General features: G+C 37.0%; 1 long non-coding RNA gene across 1 annotated transcript; it reads left to right on the top strand.

The window, feature by feature from the left end:
- Positions 1 to 5,344: 5,344 nt before the first annotated feature.
- LOC120293002 lies at positions 5,345 to 7,154 on the top strand. Its single transcript, XR_005550669.1, has 2 exons — positions 5,345 to 5,482; positions 6,796 to 7,154. It is a non-coding gene; the product is annotated as an uncharacterized LOC120293002 (long non-coding RNA).
- Positions 7,155 to 14,333: the final 7,179 nt, after the last annotated feature.

Below are 14,333 nucleotides of genomic sequence, written 5' to 3'. Positions count from 1 at the left end.
ACACATTCCATTTAGTCATGGACTATATAGTTAACGGAAGACAATATTGAACATATGTCATAAAATTCAAAAATTACATCAAATATTTACCAAAAGTCCATGGACCACATTGAACAAAGCAAAGTTCAAGAACTACATTACATATTAAGGTAAAGTTTAGGGATAATATTGAATAAATTATAATTATAAATATCAAATTGTATATTAAATTAAAATTCATGGATTATTTCTATTATTATTCCGTTCTATGATATATGTGGAGAATAATGCCGTATCGCAGGTTTGCATAATCACAAAGGAAATGTTGGATTTGGCGCCTTCACCCCCTATAAGACCTTATTATACACGCCTTGAAAACAAGTAAAAAGAAAAGGATGGGAACCAAGAAGACAACTTTGTCCCTTTCTTCTACCATTTCTATTTTAACTACGACTCAATAAATTACGAGCTCATTAAAATAAAATAAAATAAAATAAGAGAAGGAAAAGGACACGAAATGCACCAAGTGTCCTGCGAAGCGAAAAAGTCTAATACACGGCCTCCCAAATCGTGCCAGGATTTTGACACGTGTATTTTAATTGACCGGCCTCCGATTGCTGGCTTTACTCGCCAACCAGCTACCCCATCCTGAATATGGCCCATTACCAAATTCGTTTTGTTTAAGACGTGTTTTCGAGCAGCGTAGGCAGGATACCGTCGCAATGTAAAGAAGGGAAAAACACGAATCCATCTGCCAACCGGCGTCTCCCCGCGGTCAAGATAAACCACAGAGCTAGCAGCTTTCGGGACGGGGAAAGCGGACACGTGTCGGTAGGCTGGGAATTAAGGAGGAGGGGGGCACTTGTGTTTGGAAAGCGTATGATTCTCGGGTCATCTGAGTCAGGGAGACAGCCCATAGATCCCGCGCTTTGTCCTCGGTTAATGCGGGACCTGACTCTCCACGGCATTGCCGGTGACCCGGTTCTATTTGTTAATATATATAATCTCAAACGGGTCAATAACAACAGAGAACAAGTTGTTCAATTTATATCAAAACACTGGAATTCTACTCAACAAAATTATTCGACAATAAAAAAAAATACTTGCTATAGTTTTGTCTATATCAAAATTCCAAGGAGATTTATTAAATCAAAAATTCATCTTGAGAATTGATTGCAAATCAGCCAAAAAACGTTTTACAAAAAGACGTTTTAAACATTGCATCAAAACATATTTTTGCTAGATGGCAAGCCATACTTTCAGTATTCGATTGTCTTTGTAATTTGATAGTATTACACATTTGTGTTACTTGTCTGTAAACATAAGAGACTATTTCTCCATAAGAAAGAAGATCATAAGGTATTTGACCATTGTATTATTCTCTAATTCTATCTTTAACTTGGTCACCTATAATTTGGGTAAACCTGCTAAGAATTTTTCTTTCCAAAAGGATTTATTGCAATTAGGTATGATAAGGATCCTTTGAAGAAAGAGTTCATTGTATTCTCTAAATCTCCCTAAGGATTTGCAACGTATATTGTATAAGAGATCTTGGTTCCTATCTCTAATATGTGAAGGGTCTCTTATGAAGTGTTGTGAAATATATATATATATATATATATATATATATATATATATATATAATATCTGCTTAAGTGAGAGATGTGAGTGCAAGTCTCATTTTTTTCTAAAGGAAACCTCCTATTCCGACAAAGTAATGAGAATATCACAAAAGAAGAGTCACTACCTTTATGAACATATTAAACTAAAGAATACTCAATTGACGTTGTATTTTTTTATTTTTTATTTTACTTTAGATGAGAGATTATTAAAAAGAAAAGAAGATATAGTTCTTATATGATAAAATGCCTATCTTGTAAGCTTGTGAATAATGCCACTTTGAGGTCTATAGGCCCATGAAATACTCCATCCAAAGTTGCATATAGGGAGCAAGTGTGCAAGATAAAAGGATAAATGTTGCAATGGCAAATACCCTTTTAATCAAATGATATCACTTAATACCTCGTAATCATTTAAAAAAAAAAAAATCATATTGTGGATGTCGAGGGGATTGAACAAATTTGCGAGACGAGGAGAAGAGCTGCATCTTCCAATCCCATCAGTGAATTTCAACTTGTGCATGTTATCTGTGCTCGTGCAATAGAGCCTTTAGCTAATCGTGCAATAATACCAATGACCCATTTATTATTCTTTTAAAGTGCTCATCAACATTAAACTTTGGAAGGGTGGTCATATGAATTTCACGTGAAATTCATGTAATTGATAGGTATATTACGATCCTTCTTACTTCTATTTACCAGACAATAATGTACTAATTTGTAGTATTGAAGTCTGTTCAAGACACCGATATCTCTGTTCGCATATGAAAAATCCCATTAAACAAAATGAAATCAACTAATTCCACTCAAACTAATTCAGCTTTTAGCACCAGCCCAGTTCCTAAAGTGCATAAATTCAATCCCCTACTTGGAGAAATCTGAGTTTTATTGAGAAGCTGGTGGATAGATGTGGCATTGTGTTTCCAGATCTAAGGCCCAACTGTAGCATAGATGGAAGCAGATGAGCAGGGTTTAGCATGTGACTAGAGTTAGGCAAAAGCTATTAGTGTTAGATGCAAATGACAGGGATCAATCATCGAGTCAACTATTTAAAGAATTGACACTGATTTGAGAGTCGCTCTATTGTTTCCATCGCATTATATACCTAGTCCTATTGATGTTTCCTGCATGATTATATATTTAGGTATGACGAATTTGGGCGAAGGCGAAGTAGGCGTCGCAGCTTCTTGCGGTGGACCAGTTCAGGCTCCTTGAGCTGTGAAAGAAGAATGATATCTGAAGATGATGAGGTTGAAATAATGACATTCCTACTGCAAGGACTCCAGCCTGCCTATATTCTGATCCACCAAGCACTTGGAGCTTCATTGAATTCAAAAGCATCCTCAAAATTGTCAAAACCTTGATTTTCCATACAATTTGTAGACTGGATTAGTAAGAAATTTAACATTAATGACACATTCTTTTGTTACTTTACATAATCAAAACCTCGTAAAAAAGATCCACCTATGTAGAAACACTAATCTGAATGTCCCCAAACTTCAAACCCAACTAATATGGACAATATTTTGGAGGGGTGAGTCCAATCTCAGTAAATGAAAGTTCTAGGTCCACCTACTCACAAGTCAATCCAAGAACATAACAGCATAGTAACAATTATTGTCAATTGGAAAACCAGTACTCACTTAAGATATGCAATTCATGCATTATATACAAATGACTATAATTATTTGTGCAATGAATAAAATAGATGCACTCCAATGCACACAATTCAATTACTAATCTCATGAGCGCAATACCCATTGCTCATCCATATACACGAGTGAGAATTTATTCCCTACTTGTCACCGATCATAACTTATCTCGACTAATGAGATATCGTGACCACCAACTTATCAGATAAAGTTATATAAATGTTTTTGCCATGCTTTAGCTCATTCATCACGGGATAGCCACATGATGATGGCTATCCCAGACTCATTCTCATCAACATTCATACTCATTCTATTTTCTTTCTCAATCTTGAACCTCAAGTTCATAATGTCACATTTGGGCTATTTAATTTGCATTATGTTACACAAGCATACCATTTCGTGTATGAAATTGGACTTCTTGTCCTTTCAACCATATAAAGGCCCATCTTAAATGGTAGAATATTCGTTTTTTTCGAAAGTCTTACAAACATATTAAGGAAAATTAATTTTAGTGTTGGTATATTACTAACAACGCTTGTAGAATTTCCATGGAGTTGGTAATTTACTTAATTATTAGAATATTGATAAATTCCTAATAGTCTTGTTCATTAACTTACAACAATGGTAAAATTTCAAAGGAATTGATAATTTGCTACTTCCTTATATTGATAAATTTCTGATAGTGTTAGTAATGTGTGTAATATACAGGTAGAATACAAGAAGATTTGGTAATTTACCGATTTAGTGGAAATTTGATAAATTTATGATAATATTGATAATTTACTATTGATTCACCTAACAAGCAGGTAACCGGTCATTCTTTTTTTACCAAGAAAATTGGAATTCTACTATCACGGAAAATATTTAATTTTTCAACCCCATGGCATTGTAGAATTTGGCCCCGAAGTTTCATACGTCTCTACTTCTGCTACAAGAACTTAAATCCCAGCTGATAATTTCAAATGTTGAAACTTGAAATGCAGTAATTAATCATTTAGAAACCCCCGTAGAAATCTATATTAAGTTTTCAAAACTAAAGGAACTTCGTGACCATTGCACATGATCATTATCAAGGGAGGGTCATGTTCATGCTAGACAAGATGTTTTGCCCTACTCTTTCATTTCTGCAATGTGGAAATTTTCATGGAAAATCCGCAACAATTCGTGAATATGATCGCTGGTGTTTGATTAAATTCGCAACGCTGAATGCAACTCATTGAACATTAATATCTACAAATGACTTCTGAGCAAGTCATCTTGAAACCTCGACGAGTTTCTCCCATGATGAGATTAATTACTAATTGCACCCACTAAAAGTTTTAGAAGTAGGACCACAACAGACCAAAAAAGAACAAAGAAGTTGCAGAACCAATCTATTATGGTAAGGTTTCATGCTTTCCAGGACAATATTTTGGTTTTAGCTTGACCTCAATAAGCTCAGAAGAAAAGTGGAGTCCCAGTCAACTATATTGCATAAGATGAATGAAACTGACGCTCATGATTTTGCAATGTGTTTCGATAGAATGTGACTCATGGTTGAAAAGTAAGGAGAAAAAATTCCGGCGATCTGCTCCCTTCTCCTGCGATGCTCTTCTCCTCCGCCTCAACATCACTGCTCCCTTTCCCACTTCTGCTTCCATAGCTGGAGATTTTTCAGATCTGAAATGCAAGCGACGCTGGCATCACTCCCGTAGCTCGAGCATACTCAGATCTGCGAGGTAACCAGCTCTGGAGCCTCGCCCTTAGCCCGAATCGCCCTGCTGCCGCCGTCTCTTTCTCCTCCGGCCATCCCTGCCTCCACCCTCCTTCTCCAACCCTTAGCCAGAGCCGATCCTTACCCAGTTGCAGACTACGATCCTCCACCTCCCGAGACCTCCGTCACCACCGTAGCCACTCCCCATTTTCTTCCCAAAACCAGAACCTGAACCGATTCCAGGTGTTCTTTTTCGGCTAAACAAAGTTTGCACAGCAAGTGTTCGACAGGCTCTTCACCCAGTTAGCCTTCCGCCTTCTTGCCAGCTTGATTCTATGGCGTATTCGGCTGCTGCCCAACTCCTTTCAGCCGGTTGATGGTAAGTACGCCGTGTAGAAGAGGCAGAAGCTGGAAAGCCACTCCTTCGGTCACCCCAGAACTCGACACTTTTTCTGCAGAAATAAAGAACAGCCTCTTCTGTTCAAAGACGGAGGAACCAAAGGTAGGAGCTCAGAATGACAAAGTTACAAGTCTCTCAGGTACAACTTTTGTCGTTCTCCCTAGTTGCGATGATGATACCTTGGTCGCGGTGAATTATTCTACTGGTAAACATATAGGTGATAAAAATTTTCTTGAAAGGTGAGGTTGAAAGTCCTCTGCACATGAGCGCCTACTGTTGCTTGCAGGTTAACTAATTATGTCATTATCTGATAAGAAATTATGAGGAAACCTTCTCTTTAATTTCACCAAAATAGATTTGACAAAGACATTCCACAACACTCAATTAGTTGCTACCTTGACTGATGCAGACGAGGAATCACACTCCCCTATGATGATCTCATAAGGAAAGTGAAATATCAAGAAGTTGCACTGAAGCTAGTTCAACCCTCACCTTTAGACTGGTTTCTAAAGAGCATAAACCGATCTCTAATCACAGTCATCTCTTAGGTTATTAACAAACAGATGCAGGGTGAGCAGGTGAGCATTAGTTAGGCTTGAAGTATCGGCATTTCAGAAAAAGAGGAGTGAACTACTAATTAATTACAGAATCGATAAAATTTCAACAGAAGAAAGAGGCAATGAATGCTGTAACTGTTTTTCCAGGAAAAAAAGTTTGAACACACAGAAGGGTAAGATGAAAGTTACTTTTCAAGGAAGCTGAGAGTTCCGGTTCACCACAGGGTGCAGTATTATAGTCTATTCGGTCTGTCTCTACTGTTAGGTACAGAGTTGAGGGTATCGATCAAGTAGTGTTCTTACTTCCATTTACCAGACAATAATGTACTAATTTGTAGTATTGAAGTCTGTTCAAGACACCGATATCTCTGTTTGCATATGAAAAATCCCATTAAACAAAATGAAATCAACCAATTCCACTCAAACTAATTCAGCTTTTAGCACCAGCCCAGTTCCTAAAGTGCATAAATTCAATCCCTACTTGTAGAAATCTGAGTTTTATTGACAAGCCGGTGCATAGATGTGGCATTGTGCCCAACCGTAGCATAGATGGAAGCAGATGAGCAGAGTTTAGCATGTGACTAGAGTTAGGCAAAAGCTATTAGTGTTAGATGCAAATGACAGGGATCAATCGTCGAGTCAACTATTTAAAGAATTGATACTGATTTAAGAGTCGCTCTATTGTTTCCATCGCATTATATACCTAGTCGCATTGCAGAACAGACCCAACTCATGAAAATAGCAGTAGATGAGAGGAATTACCGGAGGTGGATGGGGTGAAGGTGAACTGTCCGGATCAAATGCTGAGAAGCCGATAAAGATCTTGGCTCTGAGTTCAGCTGAAGAAAGACTCTTTATTAGACAGTCCACTCACCCTTGTGTCTTGCTGATGCAGGAAGGTGAGGACTTATTAGTTGCAGGTACACTGAAAGCCGATGACTATTGATGACTGAAGGCGCCAAAACAAGGAAGTTGGGATGTAAAGTAACCCTCTTGCACAGAATAGTTGCCTGAGTTATGACCTTGCAAGACAAACATTTGAAGGTTGAGGGCTCTGAAGTGTGTGAAACTGCTTAATACAGTTAACCATGGATGGTTCGAACAGTACTTCCAAGCCATACTGGTGTGTTTGATTAGCACTTAGGAGGTGAGGCGGTCATCCACCCTCTTATCTAGTTGGACTTGGGGTAAAATGAATTGTCCATATTACCGCTAGAAGGAATCCTCAAATATTTTTCTTTTGAACAAGGAAAATTTAATTATCGTATTATTTAGATTTTAATGGTCCAACCATTGGAAATTACAATTGGTTATAAATATTATGGTATTATAAGTAAACAAAATATAATCAACTTATCTTTATAAATTAGCTATGAATACCAATAAATAAATAATAGATTGATACCAAAAATAAAATAAAACAATAGATTGATATCTTGATGCTAATTAATCAATAAAAATTTATGCCATTACAATTTTCTTATTTTTGAAACAATGACTGATAAATTAACTGAGGTTTCTAGTAACACAATATTGTTATATATATATATATATATATATATATATATATATATATATATATATATATATATATATATATATATATATATAATTTAAGGCAATTGCATAAAATCTACTTTGAATTCATATTGTTCACGGTAAATTACTGGTAGTGTCCGTAATTTACTTATAACAACAGTAAAATTTCTTTGGAATTTTGGTACATTCCCGATGGTGTTAGTAATTTACTCATGGCACCAGTAAAATATCAGAAGAGTATGTAATTTACTAATTTAGTGAAAAATTTGTAGGTATTTAACAATTTTGGTAATTTACGATCGGTGTACCTAACAAGCAAGTAACTTGGTCATTTCTTTTTACCACCACGAAATTTTTCAATTTTCCAGTCCAACGGGAGTGTAGAATTTTGCCAAATTTTCATTCTTCTCTGCTTTTGTGAGGAGAACTTAAAACCCCATCTGAAAAGTTCAAACGGTGAAACTTGAAACGTAGTCATAATTTCACTGCAAAGCACATGTAGAGATCTGTATTGAGTTTTGACCATTGCACATGATCATTACCTAGGGTGTGTTTATGCCAGACACAATGTTTTGCCCCTACTTCATTTGCTCAATGTGGAAATTTTATGGGAAATCAACGACAATTCTGCAAACATGGTTGCTGATGTCTAATTAAATTCTTGACACTGAATAGGAAGACATTCTGAGGGTACCGTCTCAAGAATATCAAACTCTGCGAATGAACTCTATGAATGAACTCTGGAGTAAATCATCTTCAATCCTTGATCAATTTCACAGAAACGTCCACGACGAGATTACACTCTAAGAGCATGTGACTTGGTTAGGCTAAGCTATTAAAATTAGATGCAGATGGAAGAAATCAATTGAGTCAGCTCACGAGAGTGTTCACTGAAAAGCTATTTTCAGTGCATATATAAATGATAAGTTATGACTGGAGCAAAAACTCAGTTCATTCCAAATCTTTTCCTAATGTATCACTAGTTGCATCAACATTCGCAAAAAGACCCAATTCATGCAAAACAGAAACAATGTAGAGACAATTAGCAGACAAGGAATGGGAGACGATGAAGAGTCAAATTAGACAGCCACCGAGTTTCAATGAAAATGCAGAAAACCAAACAAAGATGCAGAGAAGGGAGAAACCCTTCTTGGCTGAGTCAGCTGCTACCAAAATGAAAAAGCAAGACGTCTTAGACAATCTATGAAAAACCTCGCGGAACAGATGGATGCGCAGGAAGACAAGGTCGCCAGTCCTGCAGGGAGATCTCCACCAGGTGGAGCCGAATCTCGTGCTTCCACTCAAGGTCGCTGTCGCGTTCCTCGACGGTTGGAGTCCGTTGCTGCTGTTTTTCGGTGAGGTTTTTGCTCGGGTCGTCGCTGACGAGGGAGGAAGAAGAAAAGAAAGTGAAAGACGAGACAGCAGATGGAGAAGAAGAGAAGAAAGTCGAAATTAATGAAGAATGGGTCCCACCTATACACATGGCAATTAAATGAAGGACTCAAGGCGAGGGCCTTGCCAGTTGTATATCGGTATTGTCACTTTTTTCATATCTCTGTCCTCATCGGATTTCAGAGTCTCCTCAAACTTCTCACATTCATTTATTGCCACACGCTTAAGATTCTTGAAGCTTGAGGGATCAGATAATTTCGTAGAGATCTGCAGCGATTACTACGAAGCCACGCCACTGATTCTAGCCTACCTCGTATCTCAATTAGATGAGGACAACCTTCTAGACTTAGTCCGATGAGCTTCTTCAAATTGGTCAGGTCAAGCAACTTATCTAGCAATGAAAGATCCATAAGATATAAATAAAACAAATTCTCCGAATCTTCTAGGCCTGGTATCTCTTTCGACTTTTGACTGTGATTTATACAGACTTCTGTATCTACGCCTAATCGATAAGGCAACTTTTCAAGTAATTCAGAAAACCTTATACAAAGTATGTCTAATGATCCTAGCTGATCTTGAACCTCAACCATTTTTTTTTTAACAGAACCTCAACCAATTTAGGACAGCATAATATGCAAAGTGTCTAAAGCTTCGTCAAGTTGGTTAGGTTAGGCAACTTCACCAATGATGGAAAATCTTCAAGATGAAGCTATATCAAGAATTTCAAACATTCAAGACCTTGAATCTCTATTAGTTGTTTGCAATGATAGACTTTTTAATTCGATAACTTCTCCAAATATGAAAGATCTATCAACTTTCCCATTGAACTGTGCCCATTAATCGAGATGGATGACAAATTCTCGGGAAGCCTAGGTAGGCATCCTAGGTTATCTACGTTGAGGATAAGCTCCTTGAGTTTAGAAAGGAGATTAAAATCTGAAGGTAGGGTGGCAACCCAATGACAACTCAACCACAAGGACTCTAGCTTTCTTAACCTTGAGATCCACTCGAGGCTTGGGAGCTAGATAGGAAGGGACTTCATCGAATGAACCCAAACTCAAATGTCTCAAAATTGAATAGGTTCGAGAGATCTGGCATTCTCATCACTGACACTATTTTAGAGGATAGATTAGTCAAACTTTCAGGAAGCTTTGGTACTACGGAAATTCTCATGCCCCTTAATCTCAAGATCCTCAAAAATGATAGCCTTCCAATTTCAATTGGAATTTCCCCCTCGAAATCTTTACAGTTATGAGCATCTATCTCTTCAAGCTTCTCCAAAATTTCAAGGGCGCTAGGTAGCTTTCTTAAGCGGGTGCAAGACACCCTTAATACTCTCAAATTCTTCATTTTCCCTATTGAATTGGGTAATTCCTAAATTCTCGAGTTAGAAATATCTAATTTAACAAGAGATCCAAAATTTCCGAAAGGAAGTTTAGTAATTTGTGTATATTTCAACGTAAGATATGATAGTGATGTTGAGCAACTAGCTAAATTGCACATACTTAGTGACATACATGCAATTGCACTGAGAGTTTCCAATTTCTTCATTCCTTTCCACTTAGGAATCTTGGTAATAGATGTCGAATCAACAAGAAGTTCTGTTAAGGCTTCCAATTCCTCCATCTCGTTTGGCAATGTCCAAAGGTTCCTACACTCTTTCAAGTTTAGAAACTTTAAACACTTTAACTTACCAATAGACCTATCAACTTGAACCGGTCCCTTGCACCCTTGAAGAATTAGTTGCTCTAAATTTTCATGAGTAGAAAAATCAGGAGTTTTGCGCAAGTTTTTGCATTCACTCAAATTTAGAACCTTCAAATTCTTGCCCTTTGTAACGAAGAGAATATGTTAATTTTGATTCATAGGGAGATACAGGAGAGCAAAATCAATATAGTAAAATTCACGTTAAAATAGTACAATACCTTGATGTGGTTCCATCCCTCCTAATCATCTGCAATTTCACTCAATGATAGATCAAGAATAACTAATTTCATTAGGGAAAATGCAGTCAATTGGAAAAAAGAAGGGAACTCACGCCATGAGAGAAATCTCAACTCCGGAAGAATGAGCAGATTCCTTTGGAACCAGTTGGTTGAAGGAAAATGCTTAACGAAGTTATGCCATGAGAGCCAGCTAGAATTCTGAAGGATGGGTAAATTTCTTGGGAACCAATTGGTTGAAGAAAAATGTTGAACGTTGTTCATATGTAAGTCTACATAGTCCACTTGAAGAAACCTTAAATTTGATAGACTTGAAAATTCTTCCTTCCTAAAAAAGTGTTGAGATTGATGATTGAACTTGAGATATATTGCTTTAACGTTTTATGTTCCTTGCCAAGCGAAAAAGGGAATAGTTACCTATTGAACGCATTCAAGTTGAACATACTTGAGGAATGTACATCCTGTTAGTACTTTGAAATTGATTTTTATAATATAATTGACAGATGGGCATGTTATGGTATTGGCACACAAGTAATGACTCATTAGAAAGAAGCAAATTAGCAAAGTCAACATGTTTAACTTGTCTCATTGAATAGGAATAACATTCACTTTACCTTCTTTCCTATGAGATCAATTGCTTCTTCATGATCCCACATGCGACTTCGCTTCTCTAGTTCGAGACTACCATTTTGACAAACGATATCTCGCCTAAGGTCTCTTAGCTGATCATGCACCCACAATTGATTACCTTCTGTAATCTTTATTAATGACATCTGTTTGAGGACTTCAAGGGAAGGTTCAAGGAAAAACTTATAGTTGTCCCACATGTGAATCACAATTCTCACATCAAACCCAACAAAGAAGCAACAAATATCGAGAAATATTTCCTTCTCTTGATAATCTAATGCCTCGAAACTGATGTTCAACTTACTTTTAACCTCTTTGTTGGGAATAGCTTTCAACTTCTTTAATGTGGTCTCCCAAATTCTTTTGTCTTTTCCATTTAAAAAGGAACCTATAATCTCAAGAGCCAAAGGAAGACCACCGCAGATTTTTACCACCTTTCTCGAGAGGGTGCCATCTTCTATTGAAGGACAATCTCTTCCAAAGGCATGTTTGCTAGACAATTGTAGAGAATGACTAAAATCCATTTCAGTAAGTTCATGCTAAAAATCAACATCTTTGAGAAGGTCCTTGTTTCTTGTAATAATATTAACCTTACTTCCTTTGCCAAACCATGGCTCATCCACCCCAACAAGAGCATCCAACTTAATCTTTTGGTCAACATCATCAAGTACAAGCATGGCCTTTTTAGAGGATACCTCTTCTTGATCTCGATTACCCCTTCTATGATATTATGGATTGGTAGACATTTCCCTTTTTGGACATCAGAGATGAGCTTCTTTTGCAAACTCACAATCTTTGTATGTCAAATATTAGATAGAAAGCAATAGCAAGAAGAATCGGCCGACAATTTATTATAGACAATTTTGGCAATAGTTGTCTTTCCAACACCACCTATACCATAAATACCAACAATCTTTGTTTCAGTGGTTTGTCCACATATCACTTCCATGATTTTGTCCACTTGATCATCCATTTCAACCAAGCAATTAGATAATGCCAAGTAGTTCCTTTTCAACTCGATCAAAACCTTATGGACAACTTCTTCTATGGACTAACCTTTGCCTCTGATAGTATTGAAGGCAAAAGAACCATGTTAAATCAAGATGAACATAATAATATGTAAGGTATAAATGAATCATGCACGGTAATTAATTTACCTCTCATTGAGTTCCCATCCCTTTAACCCTCCAACCTTGCTAAGAGTTGCCTTCCAATTTTGAAGAGTCTCATCAGTGTAAAGCCCCTTGTTTATGTGTGAGTTAATGCCCTCACCGTATCTTGTAGTTTGGTAATGAACCTTGGATGGTGCTACGTCATAGAAAATTGGCATAATCTTTTGTCCCCAATTTTCCATGTAATCCACCATTGGTACCAACTCCATGAGGCACCATGAACTAGCCGCATATTCTTTAGATAAGATAGGAATCGAGATTTTCGACTACTTAATCACTTGGACAAGCTCCGGGCCAATCTTTTCCCCAACGGGAAGCTCTTCATTATCTCTATATGCTTGTATTCTAGCTTGCATGAGGCGAATGTAAAGGTAATCAACGATGTTCTGGCGAGTATTTGGTCCTCTAAAGCTCAAAAATACTTTGTAATAATGTTCCATTAGCTTCTCCATTTCCTGAATTTTTAGCGGACTTGCAACGACCTGATATCTCACTTGAAAAGCATTTACTATGAAAGCGGAGTGATAATTATCATGATTTCTCTAAGAAACTCTTATGTTTTACGTCATTTTAGAAAGAAACCACTAGACACCAAAATATGTCCAATTATTTTATTAACAATATAGTAGAGAAGTGGACCCATCTCAATTCTAAAGGAAGAAAGTTCCAAATTATTGTGGAATTATGGGTTTTAATTCACACTGAAAATTGATTGGAAAAAAGAATATTTCACGAAGATAAATCATTGTCAACCTATTTTTGTCTTAAACACAGTCGCGACCTGCCCTTTCCGTCCAGAGAGGAAAGGACAATAAGTTTAGGGAACCTGCCTAAATGATGGGGCCTACGACTCTCGATTAGGCGTGGGCTTTCCCAAGCTCATACCTCGTGCAACGTTTGAATAGTCAATGTTAAATGAAATTGACGCTACAAGAATTTCAAATGCGAAGTCACCACTAATTTATTGGAGTTAGCCAAAAATCAAATGAGGCATTGGAGAATTTTTCACTTTCGACATAACTAGAGAAATTAGAATTGGAGACTTGATTATACTAATTATCCAACTAGTGTTCTTTCGATCCCTAACCTTGTTCAAACACTAACTAAAAGTGTTCAAGCAGTAACTATTCCCAACGAGGCTAAAGCAATGGTCAACAAAGCTTAAGGGCTTTTCAATTTTGAGCGAATTAAATTTTTTATCAAATATTCTCACACATTTTGAAAGAAAATTAATCAAAATCTAATTTCGAGCTTTTTCTAATTTCAAAAAAATAATTTTTTTTCACAATTTTTTAAAATTTGTTTTCAATTTTTTTTAAATTTCTAAATTTTTAATTTTGGAATATTCTTTTTTTCAAAAAATATTTTTAAATTTTTAAAAATATATAATTTTTTATATTTTAAAAGAAATGATTTTTAAACTAAAAATAGGAAGCCGGGTTAGGACCGACTCAAGTTGCCAACCCACAGCCAGACTGGGCCTCATGCGCAGGCCCAGTCCGATCCCCAAAATCTAGCCCATCCTATAAAGAAATAAAAAGGGCCCGACCCAAGAAAGTAAAATAAGCCCATTATGCCTAATTCAACACTAACTCGGCACAATCCCTAAAGCCCAAAAACCTAAACCTAGGAGTGGAATTAGACCGGCCTAGCTGCCAAGGGACCAAAGGCATCCAACCAGGCTCCTTTTGCCCGACCCGCATAGTTCCCCAACTAAGACAGACCCGAGTCTTCAATTGGCCACAAACGAGCGGCGCGGG

The sequence above is a fragment of the Eucalyptus grandis genome, chromosome 4 (genome assembly GCF_016545825.1).
Source record: "Eucalyptus grandis isolate ANBG69807.140 chromosome 4, ASM1654582v1, whole genome shotgun sequence".
NCBI lineage: Eukaryota > Viridiplantae > Streptophyta > Magnoliopsida > Myrtales > Myrtaceae > Eucalyptus > Eucalyptus grandis.
The sequence above is the reverse complement of the archived record's forward strand: the minus strand, read 5'-3'. Positions and strand labels throughout refer to the sequence as shown.